This window comes from Oryctolagus cuniculus, chromosome 1 (assembly GCF_051225735.1).
Source record: "Oryctolagus cuniculus isolate XC-2025 breed Fujian yellow rabbit chromosome 1, ASM5122573v1, whole genome shotgun sequence".
Lineage (NCBI taxonomy): Eukaryota > Metazoa > Chordata > Mammalia > Lagomorpha > Leporidae > Oryctolagus > Oryctolagus cuniculus.
In genome coordinates this window covers 185,520,844-185,533,766 of record NC_142867.1, presented here as the reverse complement: position 1 = coordinate 185,533,766, position 12,923 = coordinate 185,520,844, and the positions used below count along the sequence as shown (strand labels likewise).

At 39.1% G+C, this 12,923-nt stretch overlaps 1 pseudogene; it reads left to right on the top strand.

Moving 5' to 3' along the window:
* LOC100339615 (sorting nexin-1 pseudogene) overlaps positions 1-12,622 on the top strand; it is a 118,495-nt pseudogene extending 105,873 nt beyond the window's left edge.
* Positions 12,623-12,923: the final 301 nt, after the last annotated feature.

The window sequence follows — 12,923 nt, the reverse complement described above, 5'->3', positions numbered from 1 at the left end:
TTATAGCTCTTATCTCTATTGTTGAGGAATGATTTTTTTTCTTTTTATTATTTGCTGAATTCCTTACTTAGTGAGGAGTTAAGCTTATGATTATAAAATAATCTGAAAGTATGTCACTGTGAAAATTAAAAGCATAAGAAAGGAAGGAGGAAGGAGCATGGGCAGGAGGGAGAGTAGGGTAGGAAGTATCACCATGCTTCTAAATCTGTATATATAAAATATTTGAAATTTGCTCATCTTATATAGTTTTGGAAAAAAATTAGTATTATCCCTCTAAACCTAGACTCCAGTCATTGATTTCAGCACATGCACTTTCCCTTTCTTAGTTACTGTGTTACAGCTAAGGTGACAAAATTCCAATTGGTCTGTGAGAGACCCTCTCCTGATCTGATCATCTCAAAGCACAACATTACATAAGCACTTTGTTACAAAGAACAGCTTATTGGCTCTTTCCATCTGTTCTAACATAAGAAAACATCCTCTACTACTCCCTTGTACTTATTTTGTTCCAAAACCATATTGTCATTGAATAGGGCTTCACAAAATACTCTAAGCAATTGTTCATGAGGAGGCCAGCAAAGTAAGATTCCTAAGAGAGAAGACACTGTCTTCCAATCAGATCAATACATGGTTCTCAGACTTGGGGAATATAGGAGGAATATAGAGGAACTGATACCTAGATTTCCAAACTAAACAATTAAATGAATGTAATATTATTTACAGAAATGAAGAAAACAGTCACAGGACTTAGTTGTGATGAATTAGTTGTAGGAAAGTTGAATAAAGTCTTGTGGAATGTCCAAATATATGTTTAGGCATAGATATAGAGATGACAGTTCAAAATTAGAGAATGGATGGTCTTTTGTACTTTATTTTCAATGATAATTCCTAAACTTTTGGTGTCATAGATCACTAATGATGGGTATGGATATTGTATTCAGAAAAAAATATGTAAAAATTCATACTGGCAATATTGAATGTAAACTTTTTTAAGGTTCCCAAAACCCCCAAAGCAAATTCTATGTCCCCATCTAGTGAATATATATATATAAGACAGAGAGAGAGTAAAGTCTGATGCTAAGTCTGCACTGAATTAGGGCTTAACAGAACTTCATCTTGCAATTCACCTTCCTCACCCCAAGCAAACTAAAATTCTGCTTGCCTAACAGCTTCTTGCCTAGCAATGCTTTCCAGAGATAATGAGAAACAAAGCAGGACAATTCAATGATAAGAGTTTCTAACCACTGCCAGCAGAAGAAAGACCCAAGGTGTTCATTGGCTCAATTACTATAATGCTCATTTTCTTGTTGGATGGGCAAGCACTCCTGAGCAAACCTTGGGGCTAATTGTATATATCCTGTCATATACAGTGTGCCCCGAGCACAGAGGCAGGAGCTAGCAATTATATTTCACTGATTAATGTGCAATCGAAAATTTACAGATTTGATGGTCCAAAGAGGCTCCCTGCTATGTAAGATAATGAATAGGAAATTGTCAGAATAATTAGCCAAGTCAGACCTCACAAGTGTACCTGTGACTTGAAAGTAACAAAAATGCATACACACTCACACACACACAAATTCCACAGAATTAAAGATAGAGTATGAGGAATCAACAGCATAAGCAAAACATTCCCTTTTGCCATTGTTGTTTCATTTCTTTCACTGGCCTCAGTGTTTGCAGTGAATAGGAAGACTGTGCTGTTCCTCTCAATCATCATTTGGGGTATGAGAACTTAACCCACCAGCTACTAGAAGTCCTGCCATCTCTGTGGTCAGCCTTATCCAGAATTAACCCTCAGCTAGACAGCTGCCTTGCATGGTCATACCATTCCCCAGACTTGAAGGAGAGAAGCCAACCTAGTTCAATGACAGGTCACTGCCATATCATGAAGTCCTGTCCACTTCATTATTAACACAGCAGTACTGGAAAGGCCATCCCTGGTTCAAAGCTCCCCCATGGGACTGGTTGAAACTCTGGTCAAGACTGCATCCCAAATCAACTTCTCCCCTTGCCTGGCCCTGAATTCCTTCCCAGAGAACACTCCCTAGGAGATTTCCTGCACACTACTAGCTCTCCGAGTCTACTTCTCAAAGACTCTGATCTTCTACAGTGCTGACTCAGACATCACTGTAGTGTTACTAGACAAAAATGTCCTTGGCACATGCAACTGCCCATTCAATTCAGTGTAACAAGTATTTTGCATGACTACTGTATGTCAGACAAGTCTGAAACTATACTGAAGCAAATTTTTCCTTGAGGTTTTCTCTTGATTGTTCTGTTGTTTAGTTGGTTGGTTGGTTTGGTTTGGTTTATTTGTGAGTTAAACACACAGATACTAACCACAGAAGTGATTCCTCTGAGTAAATTTACCTCCTTTTGGATTTTCTCTGAACTGAAAAATATATATAGGTTTTGAGAATAATCCAAAGGAAAAGAATTAATGATAAAAATCCATCAATAATATCTTTATATTACAACTTAACTACATAATTATGTGTACAACTTGACCATAGATTCAAATAGATCAGAGGAGGGCATAAAAGACTTTATAGATCAACTAGCTTTGATGTAAATATTATCATAAGTCATCAATACAATAATTACCACTAAAATTTCTGTTAACTAGCAAAATGAAACTTAGTGAACTATGTGTGGTTCACTAAGGGTTATATGGATATAATTTCAAGAAATGCAGATGGACTCCACCTCAAGAAAACCTGATATCTGAGAATCCAAATTACTATAAAGGATCAATTACAGTGTTTTAATGAATTATAGGATTTTTTAAAAAATTCCATTAAAAATGTTTCAAGCCTTCAAATATGTTTATATTCATTGTTTCATCATCATCTTTTCAAACTCTGTTTTACTGTCTCTACAAAAAAAAAAAAACCCTTTTTTGTCCCTATCTTCAGTAAATACTATAAATCCTAGCACTGTTTTTAATTTTCTAACCTATACTTAATAATTATTTGCCTGCAGCTGGCCAACTATAAGGTCCTGAGGCATCTATTTACCTGTCCAAAGCTACAATTTCATATTATGTAAAATGGAACAGAAAGTAGTGAGCTGAGAGCTGTGGAGAAGATGCATGGGAACTACATGAGAAGATGCCTAGCAGTGGACTTGATGGTCACTATTTGTTGTCAATAATGTAATGTGTTTGATAAGATTTCCCATACTGAGATCTTGAAATGAGTATGTCAAAATAATGGAAGAATTTAGAACATTTCCAAATCCCTGTAGATTACATGGCTACAATATATTTCTACACAAAGAGAGTATTTTTAATAAGCCCTTTATAAATAATGCCATGATGCAGAACAATTCATTATTGTTCTCTAAAATAAAGGAAACTACTTTCAGATTAAAAATATCTGCAAGAGTCTGCTTTACTCAAATACGTAATGTTCCTTTTACATTATGGTGCTGGGGGGAAAAGGTCTCCTGAGAAGTGGTAACAGCCTCACTAAGTACTCAAGTATTTTGTAATATAAGGATCTAGCAAGTGTAATCGGCCTTAAATAATCTGTCTAAAAGAAACTCTATACTGTGTTTAGAAAATAATTTTGACTACTGGGATCATTTGCTTTAAAGCTGAATTTGCTGAAAAGCCTTGGGCACAATTTTAAGAGTGTCCCAAAGCACTGTAATTGGGCAATTAATGCTTAATGATATAGAAGGGTGCAGCAGTGTGCTATGTAAAATTGAAACAAAGGTATTGCTTGAGCTGTTAAACCATGGAGGCATACATTGTACACTGTCAGCACCAGAGACAGCAAGAAAGAGAGACACAGAATGTGTGTGTTTTAATGTATAGCAACAAAAATACATTTTGTAAAGTTGTTTATTTATTTGAAAGGCAAAGCAATGGTGAAGGGAGAGACAAGATCTTCTATCTGCTCATTCGCTCCCCAAATAGCTGCAACAGCCAAGTCTGGGCCAGAATGAAACCAGGAACCAAGAACTCCATCCTTGTCTCCTACAAGTGTGGCAGGGGTCCAAATGCCTGGGCATCACCTGGTTTTATCCCAGGTGTGTGGGCGAAACTGAATTGAAAGTAGAGTAAGCAGGACTCAAACCAGCAGCACGATAATGGAATGTTGATGTCAAAGCCTTACCTACTGTACCACACTGCCAAATCCCACAGATATATTTAATCTAAGGTAATCAGTCAACATTTAGAAGCAAAGATGTAAAAAAATATGAGTAAAGACTGATTTTAATGTTCCTTGAGGAGTACTGTTGAATGATGACCAGATTTATGGTTGTGAGCTTTTACTTTTTCGTTAATCCTATTTCATGCATGATATTAAGGTTAAGAATTTTTAGAGGGGGGGCAGCATTGTGGAATAGCAGGTAAAACCACTGCCTGCAACAGCAGCATGGGCACCACTACATGTCCCAGTTATTCTACTTCTGTTCAAGCTCCTGGCTCCTGGTTTCCACTTGGTGCAGCACTGGCCATCATGGCCATCTCGGGAGTAAAGAGGTGGGTGGAAGATTTCTCTTTCTCTCTCTCTCTCTCTCTGACTTTCAAAATAAATAAATGTTTTTTAAGATTTTATATTTATTTATTTGAGAGGTAGAGTTATAGACAGTGAGAGTGAGAGACAGAGACAAAGGTCTTCTGTCCGTTGGTTCACTCCCCAATGGCTGCAACGGCCAGAGCTGTGCCGAGCCGAAGCCAGGAGCCAGGTGCTTCTTCCCAGTCTTCCATGCAGGTGCAGGGGCCCAAGGACTTGAGCCATCTTCTACTGCTTTCTCAGGCCATATCAGAGAGCTGTATTGGAAGAGAAGCAGCCGGGACCAGAACCGGCGCCCATATGGGATGCCGGTGCTTCAGGTGGAGGATTAACCTATTGTGCCACAGCGCCAGCCTCATAAATAAATCTTTTTAAAAAATGTTTTGGGGTTCTATAGTTTTAAGTTTTTTCCAGTTTAAGATTTTTACCCTTTATGGAAACTAAAACCTATTTAAAGTTTGGAACCATCAGGAGATCATTTCTTGACTCAAATTTACTTTCCCAAGACTAATGTTGTGGCATTTTGAAATAATTCCATTAAACAGACATCCCAGTGCTATGCATCATACTAGGCTATAGGAACTTAGAAATGTCAACTTGTACAAGCAAGGGGTGTTCTCTCTGGCATTCTTGGCAGTGGATTTTTATTATAACTATAATCCTTTATATAACTAGTTGATATGAAATTAAGGTTATTCTTTGGTAAAGTTGATGTGAAATGACCTTTCATGGATGAATTGTTTCTCTGAAAAGTGACATCAAATACAAGTAGCTATTCAAATAAAGATCATAAAAAAAACTATTGTCCTCATGAGAACAAACTAGTTCTAAAGCATATGAGACCAATTTTGGCTTAGAATCCATTCAAAAGATAGGTGTTTAAGTACTTACAGGTCTGAAATAAGGCCAGGAATAAAGCCAGAATGTTCTTATATCGTGATAAATATTACTGCTAAACAGTCATATGCTTCAAATAGTCATTCAATTTATCAATATAAATATATATGAATTAAAAATATTTTAATATATTTGAGAACTTATGCATCTAAACAAAGGCTCTGATGACTGAACAGGAGTCTCAGGTCTGTTATTTACATCTCAACTCTTTTTAAGCCTTAGTTTCTTCACCCATGAGTTTGGCATACACTACTTGTCCTTTATTCAAAATACATACATGACATTAATAGGAAAGCTGCTTGTGAATTAAAAGTGCTATACAAACATGAAGAAATGAACTGGCTGCCATGTGGAATAGCTCCTTATAAAACCACACATCTAGTGATTACAAGGTTTCCAGACACAGAACTCATCTTAGGAAACTACTTGCCTGAATTCCTCTGAGCCAGACTTTAGATGGTACTCACTTTGACTAAAGAAGAAAAGGAATGAGTTGAATTTTAAAAATAAAATCAAGAAATTAGCTGTCTGGGCCTATTGGGAGGCAAAAATAGTAGAAACAAAGTACCTGAATTAGAGAAGCAGGAAATACTAGCCAGAGGGTGAACATAGTGCTCCTTTGCCTAACCAAACCCTCCATGTTGCTCTTTGGGTGAAGGGTTAAGGGATTCACCCTCTGGCTGGGAGCTGGAAGGACATTTGGCTTACATTCCTTACCCTCATGCTTCTTAAACAGCATTCTAGTGCCAATATCTAGCTCCCTTGGGAATCTGATTTTTTTTTTCATTAATTAGGTTTTTCAAACTAATTTTGAATGGAAAGATTGCTTCTTTTCTCTGAATGATTAGGAAAAGTAAGTATGCATGAATATATTCCAGTGGGAAATCTAATGTGTAGATAATAACATCCTTTGAGATTCAGAGCCCTTTTGTAACAAAGTACTGTAAAACTTTATGTCAATATCAAGGCTTAAACTCAATATTAAAGCTGGATTATCCTTCAGATTATCTCTGGTGATTGAACAATCACACTAGCAGCTCATCTTCTGAAATCCATGGATTTCAAGTAAGGTGGTAAGTCAAAATTCCTCAAAAAGTGGTGTGTAAAATACTTCAAAATGAGAAATTTTTATGGGTAGAAGATTCATTTCTGTCATCAGGCTCTCAAGATGGTAACATACAAAAAAAAAAATTAAGAACTACAGCCATGAACTAAACAGGAGTGAGGATTTTAGGCCCAATGAAAGGATCTGTGAAAATTGCATTTCATATGCCTTTATCATGTAAAGAACAAATTGACAAACTATTGGCAAAGACCATTCTTCTCATATATATATATATTTTTTTTTTTCTTAACTTTGGTTTGGCTCTGTAATTTCAAGTGGATGATGAAAAGTGATCCATTAAACTGAACCAGCCCATAGCTCTTCAGCCAGTATATACACTCTGGACTCTTAACTTAGGCCATGGCTCAATTGAGCTTTTTCCTCGTTGGCCCAAAGAAGTGAGTGTGAACATTCTTTTTGCCCTATTTTTTAAGATTAAAAGATTTTTAACTGATTTCACTGACTGATGCACACAGGCATTTTAATGATTTTTAATATAAACAAAGAAAGCATGACTGTAATGAAAGTTTCCAAATAATAAATCTGTCTCTATTTCTTCAGATTAACACCATTAAAGCACACTTATAAACTAAAGTTAAAATAAAATTCACTGGAACTATGGCAACTGAAGTCATTTTGAATTAGGAAAAATTTTTCTTTCCATTTTGAAAATGTTTCCTTCTTTGCTCAGACACGAAACTGCACAGGGCCTGAGAATTATGATCATAACTCAAACCCATGAATTTTTAAAAAGTAAATATTTTCAAATTAAATATAAGGAAAAGTGGCTGTACAATTAAATGTCTTCAGAATGATGGACTAACGTGGCCATAAAAGCAGTAACTAATATTGGTATGGGACTTTCTTGTGGAAAAGTCTTTAAAGAAACCTAATCTCTAGTTGATTTTCAGAATAATAATTTTGCATTAATTTTTTTTTATTTTACAAGGGAGGAAACATATTCTACATGTGCTCTCTATCATACATCCTCAGAAAATACTCTTATAGAAACCTTCCTGGGCCCGCACTACAGTGCAGTGGGTTAATGCCCTGGCCTGAAGCACTGGCCTCCTATATGAGCACCGGTTTGAGACCCAGCTGCTCCACTCCCAATCAAGCTCTCTGCTGTGGCCTGGGAAAGCAGTAGAAAATGGCCCAAATCCTTGGGCCCCGGAACCCACCTGGGAAACCTGGAAGAAGCTCCTGGCTTCGGATCAGCACAGCTCCAGCCCTTTAGGCCAATTGGGGAGTGAACCATCAGATGGAAGACCCCTCCTCTTCTCCCTCCCCCTCTCCCTCACTCTGCAACTCTGACTTTCAAATAAATAAATAAGAAATTAAACACTGGAATAAACCCTAGTAAAATATTTAAAAAAGAAAGAAAGAAAAGAAACCCTCCTGTCACCAACAGCATTAATAGTTAATTAAGAAGTAGGTGTCGGCCGGCGCCAGAGCTCACTAGGATAATCCTCCGCCTGCGGCGCCAGCACTCAGGGTTCTAGTCCCAGTTGGGGCCCCAGATTCTGTCCTGGTTGCTCCTCTTCCAGTCCAGCTCTCTGCTGTGCCCCAGGAAGGCAGTGGAGGATGGCCCAAGTGCTTGGGCCCTGCACCACATGGGAGACCAGGAGGAGGCACCTGGCTCCTGGCTTCGTAGCAGCCATTTTGGGGGTGAACCAACAAAAGGAAGACCTTTCTCTCTGTCTCTCTCTCTCTCTCACTGTCTAACTCTGCCTCTCAATTATAAATTTAAAAAAAAAAAAAAAAAAAGGAAGTAGGTGTCAAGCCTAATGGTTAAGATTCCAGTTGGGACACTGGCATCTCAGAACAGTGTGCCTGAGTTCAATATGTGGCTCCGGCTCCTGACACTAGCTTCCTGATAATGAAGTCCCTGGGAGGCAGCAATAATGGCTCGTATAGCTGAGTTCCAGCCACCCACCTAGGAGACCTGAAATGAGTTCCTGAGTCCTGGCTTCAGTCTGGCCAACAGTCTCTGCTATTGTAAGCATCTGGGGAATGAACCAACAGATGGGAGCTCTCGCTCTCTCACTCTCTTGTTCTTCCTCCCTTTCCTTTTCTCTTTTATAAATAAATAAGTAAATTTTAAAATTTAAAATCATTTAGGAATTTTATATTAACATTTTGTATGGTTATTAACTATTATATGAATATTTTAGAATACTGAAAATATTTTGTAAACGTGGCTAGAAATCAGAATTTCAGCAAAAGATAAATCATATATAAGTTTAAAATCAAATATGTTAAATAGAAATCTCTTAAATTTGAAGCATAAAATGGCACTCTGGAGTAATGATTTTCCCATTTTTGAAAACATTGCTTCCTAAGCTCTATTCAATGAAAAGGGCTACAACTATGGCAGAATGATAGCAATGCACACCCTCATTCTAAAATTGCAATTTCTAAATAAAAGTGTAATAAAAGGAACCAGCACTCTTCAATGTGTCTGATTCTAAGTTTAGAAGAGAAATGTGTAAGATGAGCCTGGGACACCTCATGTGCCAGATAGTAAGGATACTATCTAAGTCTGCTAAAGTTGCTACAACAAAACACTATGAGCTTGTGGTTTATAAATAAGAGAAACTTATTTTGTAGAATTCTAGAGGCTGGGAAGTACCAGATGAAGGCACTGGTAAATTTGGTGGCTGGTGAGGACTTGCTACCTTGTTCATGGATGACAGCTTCTCAGTGTGTCCTCACGTAGTAAAGGGCTGAGGGATTTCTGCTGGTCTCTTCATTCGGGTTCCATCCTCACTACCTAGTCACCTCCCAAATATTATCACGTTGGGTACTGGGTTTTCAACATATGAATTTTGAAGGACACAAAAATTCAGTCTTCAGCAGATACTATCAAAGTAGAACAAGATCATGTCAAAAGAAGAGAAGAGTATGGATCTCCAACCAGCCAAAGATGGGACAATGTTAACACCAAAGAATGATTTTTAAATATTAAATATATAAAAAGACATTTCATAATAATATGAAGAAGGAGAAGGAATAGAAGAGTAAAAGGTAGATTAGAACGAAGATAGGAGGAGAAAATAAAAGGGAGAGCAAGAAAGAGTAAGAATAAAAAGAGAAGGAAAAGAAAAAAGGAAAAGGTAAAAGAAACAAAACAAAATTCAATGGGCAAGATTTTAAGTTGTTAGAACATAACCTCTTTACAATATAACCAAATAATTAAAGAAAAAGAATTCACCATTTATCCTCTTTTTGGTATAAAAATGTTATTAGGTGACAAAATATCACTAGCAGATAAACTTTCAATACAGAAGAATTTCAGGTAACATGATGAAAAAATAATAGAATTAAGAAAAATCATGTTACAATCCTAAATTAAATAACTGCCTCAGGCAATAGTTATCAATGAATATTAAAATCCTTAGGCATAAGGCTGATAGGGAGTTACACACTCTCATCGTCCCAATTTACTGATACACATATACTAGAACCAGACACTGATTTTTGGTGTGATGTAATATGATGCTGAGCGCTACCAATAAATATACTCTCTTTTTAAAAAATATTTATTTATTTATTTGAAAATCAGAGTTACAAAGAGAGAGGGTGAGACACAGAGACAGAGAGGTCTTCCATCTGCTGGTTCACTCCTCAAGTAGCCACAATGGCCAGGGCAGAGCCAAGAAGCCCAGAGTTTCTTCCAGTTCTGACCCATGGGTGGCAGGGGCCCAAGCACTTGGGCCATGTTCCACTGCTTTCCTAAGCCATTAGCAAGGAACTGGATCAGAAGTGGAGCAGTCAAGACACCATCCAGCACCCATATGGGATGCCAGCATGCAGGCAGCAGCTTAACCCACTATGCCACAATGCTGTCCTCTTACAAAATATTCTTGACTCATCTCCCAACCCAAGCCTGCAAATGTTAAGTAGCACTAGGAAAGGAGAGGAGAGGAGAGGAGAGGAGAGGAGAGGAGAGGAGAGGAGAGGAGAGGAGAGGAGAGGAGAGGAGAGGAGAGGAGAGGAGAGGAGAGGAGAGGAGAGGAGAGGAGAGGAAGGAGAGGAGAGAGAGGGAGGGAGGGAAAGAAAAAGAACCTTTTATTAGGATGGAGGAAGGTGGCATCTGGTGGTGCCAGTGGTAGCATATTGGAGATTTGAGGAGACTCCCTCAATCCTTCTAGTGCCTGGAGTTGGAGTCCAAGAAGGAACCTGAGGGTTCAGAAGCCAGGGCTGAGGACAGCAACGTGGAGGGAGAGGACATTTTCTCAGGCACTACTTTGGTCAGAAAGCCCTGGTCTTCAGAGGGAATTGCATCCAGCCTTCCCATTAACAATGGCTCTAAAGAAAATGGAATCCAGCTGGCGCCGCGGATCACTAGGCTAATCCTCCACCTTGCAGCGCCAGCACACGGGATTCTAGTCCCAGTTGGGGTGCCGGATTCTGTCCCGGTTGCACCTCTTCCAGGCCAGCTCTCTGCTGTGGCCTGGGAGTGCAGTGGAGGATGGCCCAAGTGCTTGGCCCTGCACCCCATGGGAGACCAGGAGAAGCACCTGGCTCCTGCCATCGGATCAGTGCGGTGCGCCGGCCGCAGTGCACCGGCCGCGGCGGCCATTGGAGGGTGAACCAACGGCAAAGGAAGACCTTTCTCTCTGTCTCTCCCTCTCACTGTCCACTCTGCCTGTCAAAAGGAAGGAAGGAAGGAAGGAAGGAAGGAAGGAAGGAAGGAAGGAAGGAAGGAAGGAAGGAAGGAAGGAAGGAAGGAAGGAAGGAAATGGAATCGATGAAAAACAAGACCAAGAGCCATAGGATGTCTTTGCAGATACTGCCGTGGAGCTATCCCTGGACAATATACAAAATCATCAGAAAAAGGTGCTGGTCACAATGTTTTTTCTTCCTCCACATGAATTCTTCTATGTCCCAGCCAAGCTATTAGGAACTAGAAGAAGAGCTGGAGGAGCCATTTTGAGAGTTGGTACAAATGATCTTGAAAAGATAGGAGATGGTTTGAAAGCCTATGTAGCCTACAAAGTTACAATACAGAGGAGCTTGCCAATGTTCAGAAGTGAACAGTTTGCAGTAAAATGAAGATCTAGTGGCTTTCTGGGAACTGATGAAAAGCTTTCAGAGAAATACTCTCAGAATGGTATCACTGTCCCTTCTCTATCCAAGAAGAGCCTACCAAGAATGAAAAAGTGAAAGTTGGGATGGAAGATTCTTCTTCAGCAGAATTTTGTAAAAAACAAAGGACCACTCTAGAAAGCTATCTTCAGAGGGTTGTGAACCATACTACCATTTTATAGGGGCTTCTTGAAAAAAGAAGAGCTGCTACATGCCTTGGGCACATAGATCTTGCATGGGGCTTATCTCCTCAACATGTCCAACATGTTCAACAGAGCCACCGATGCTGTCAGCAAAATAACCTTCAAGATGAATGAGTCAGACTTTTGGTCTGAGGAGAAGCTTCAGGAGATAAAATGTGAGGAGCAGAACTTACAGAAATTACATGCTATTATAGAAACTCTAGTCAACCATAGGAAAGAGCTAGTGCTGAACACAACCCAGTTTTCAGACTCTGCCCCTGTTTAGGAGACAACATTGTCACAGGAACTCTCCTAGCTTGCTGAAGTAGAAGGAAAAACTGAGCAGCTCCACCAGGGACAGACCAACAACAACTTCCTCCTTGCCGAGCTCCTGCGTGACTACATCTGTTGGCTGTAGTCCACATTGCCTTCAATCACTGCGTGAGGACGTGACAACCTCGGCAGAATTCATAAGCTACGCTGAGAAGACGTGGGAGGCAGAGGCTTGACAGCTATGGTCCAACAAGTCCAACGAGCTACAGCAGGCCAAGGATGAGATCACAGAGTGGAAGCCTCAAGTGACTCAGTATGAAAAGGACTTTGAAAGGACTTCCATAGTGGTCCGAAAAAGAGTGATCTGGTCTGAGAAAGAGAAATCCAAGGACTTTAAAAACTACATGATCAAGTACTCTGAGTGACTCCTGTATTCACAGCAGCCACTGACAAAGTACTGGGAAGCCTTCCTTTCTTTAAGCAAGAGACTTACAGTAGGTCATGGAATTATGGGACAGGGGTGGAGTACTGATATGAATATGTAAATATAAATGTGTAGTTTTCAGGATGTGGTTTAGGAACTAGGAATAACATTTTCTGTTATTCCTGATATGAAATATTATATAATATATAAAATTACATTAAAAAAAAAGAAAATAAGCTTTTTAGAATAACAAATGGCATCATGTAAACTACTTAAACAAATTTAGACCATAGATATCTTAGGTTGGGTTTCCACAAAACAAAACCCTCAGAGAAGGTTCATGGTTTATTCGTGGGATACCATTGCCAGAGAAATGAGGGAGCAACCTATGCAATGGAAGTGAAGGAGGCCACTAACAGGCG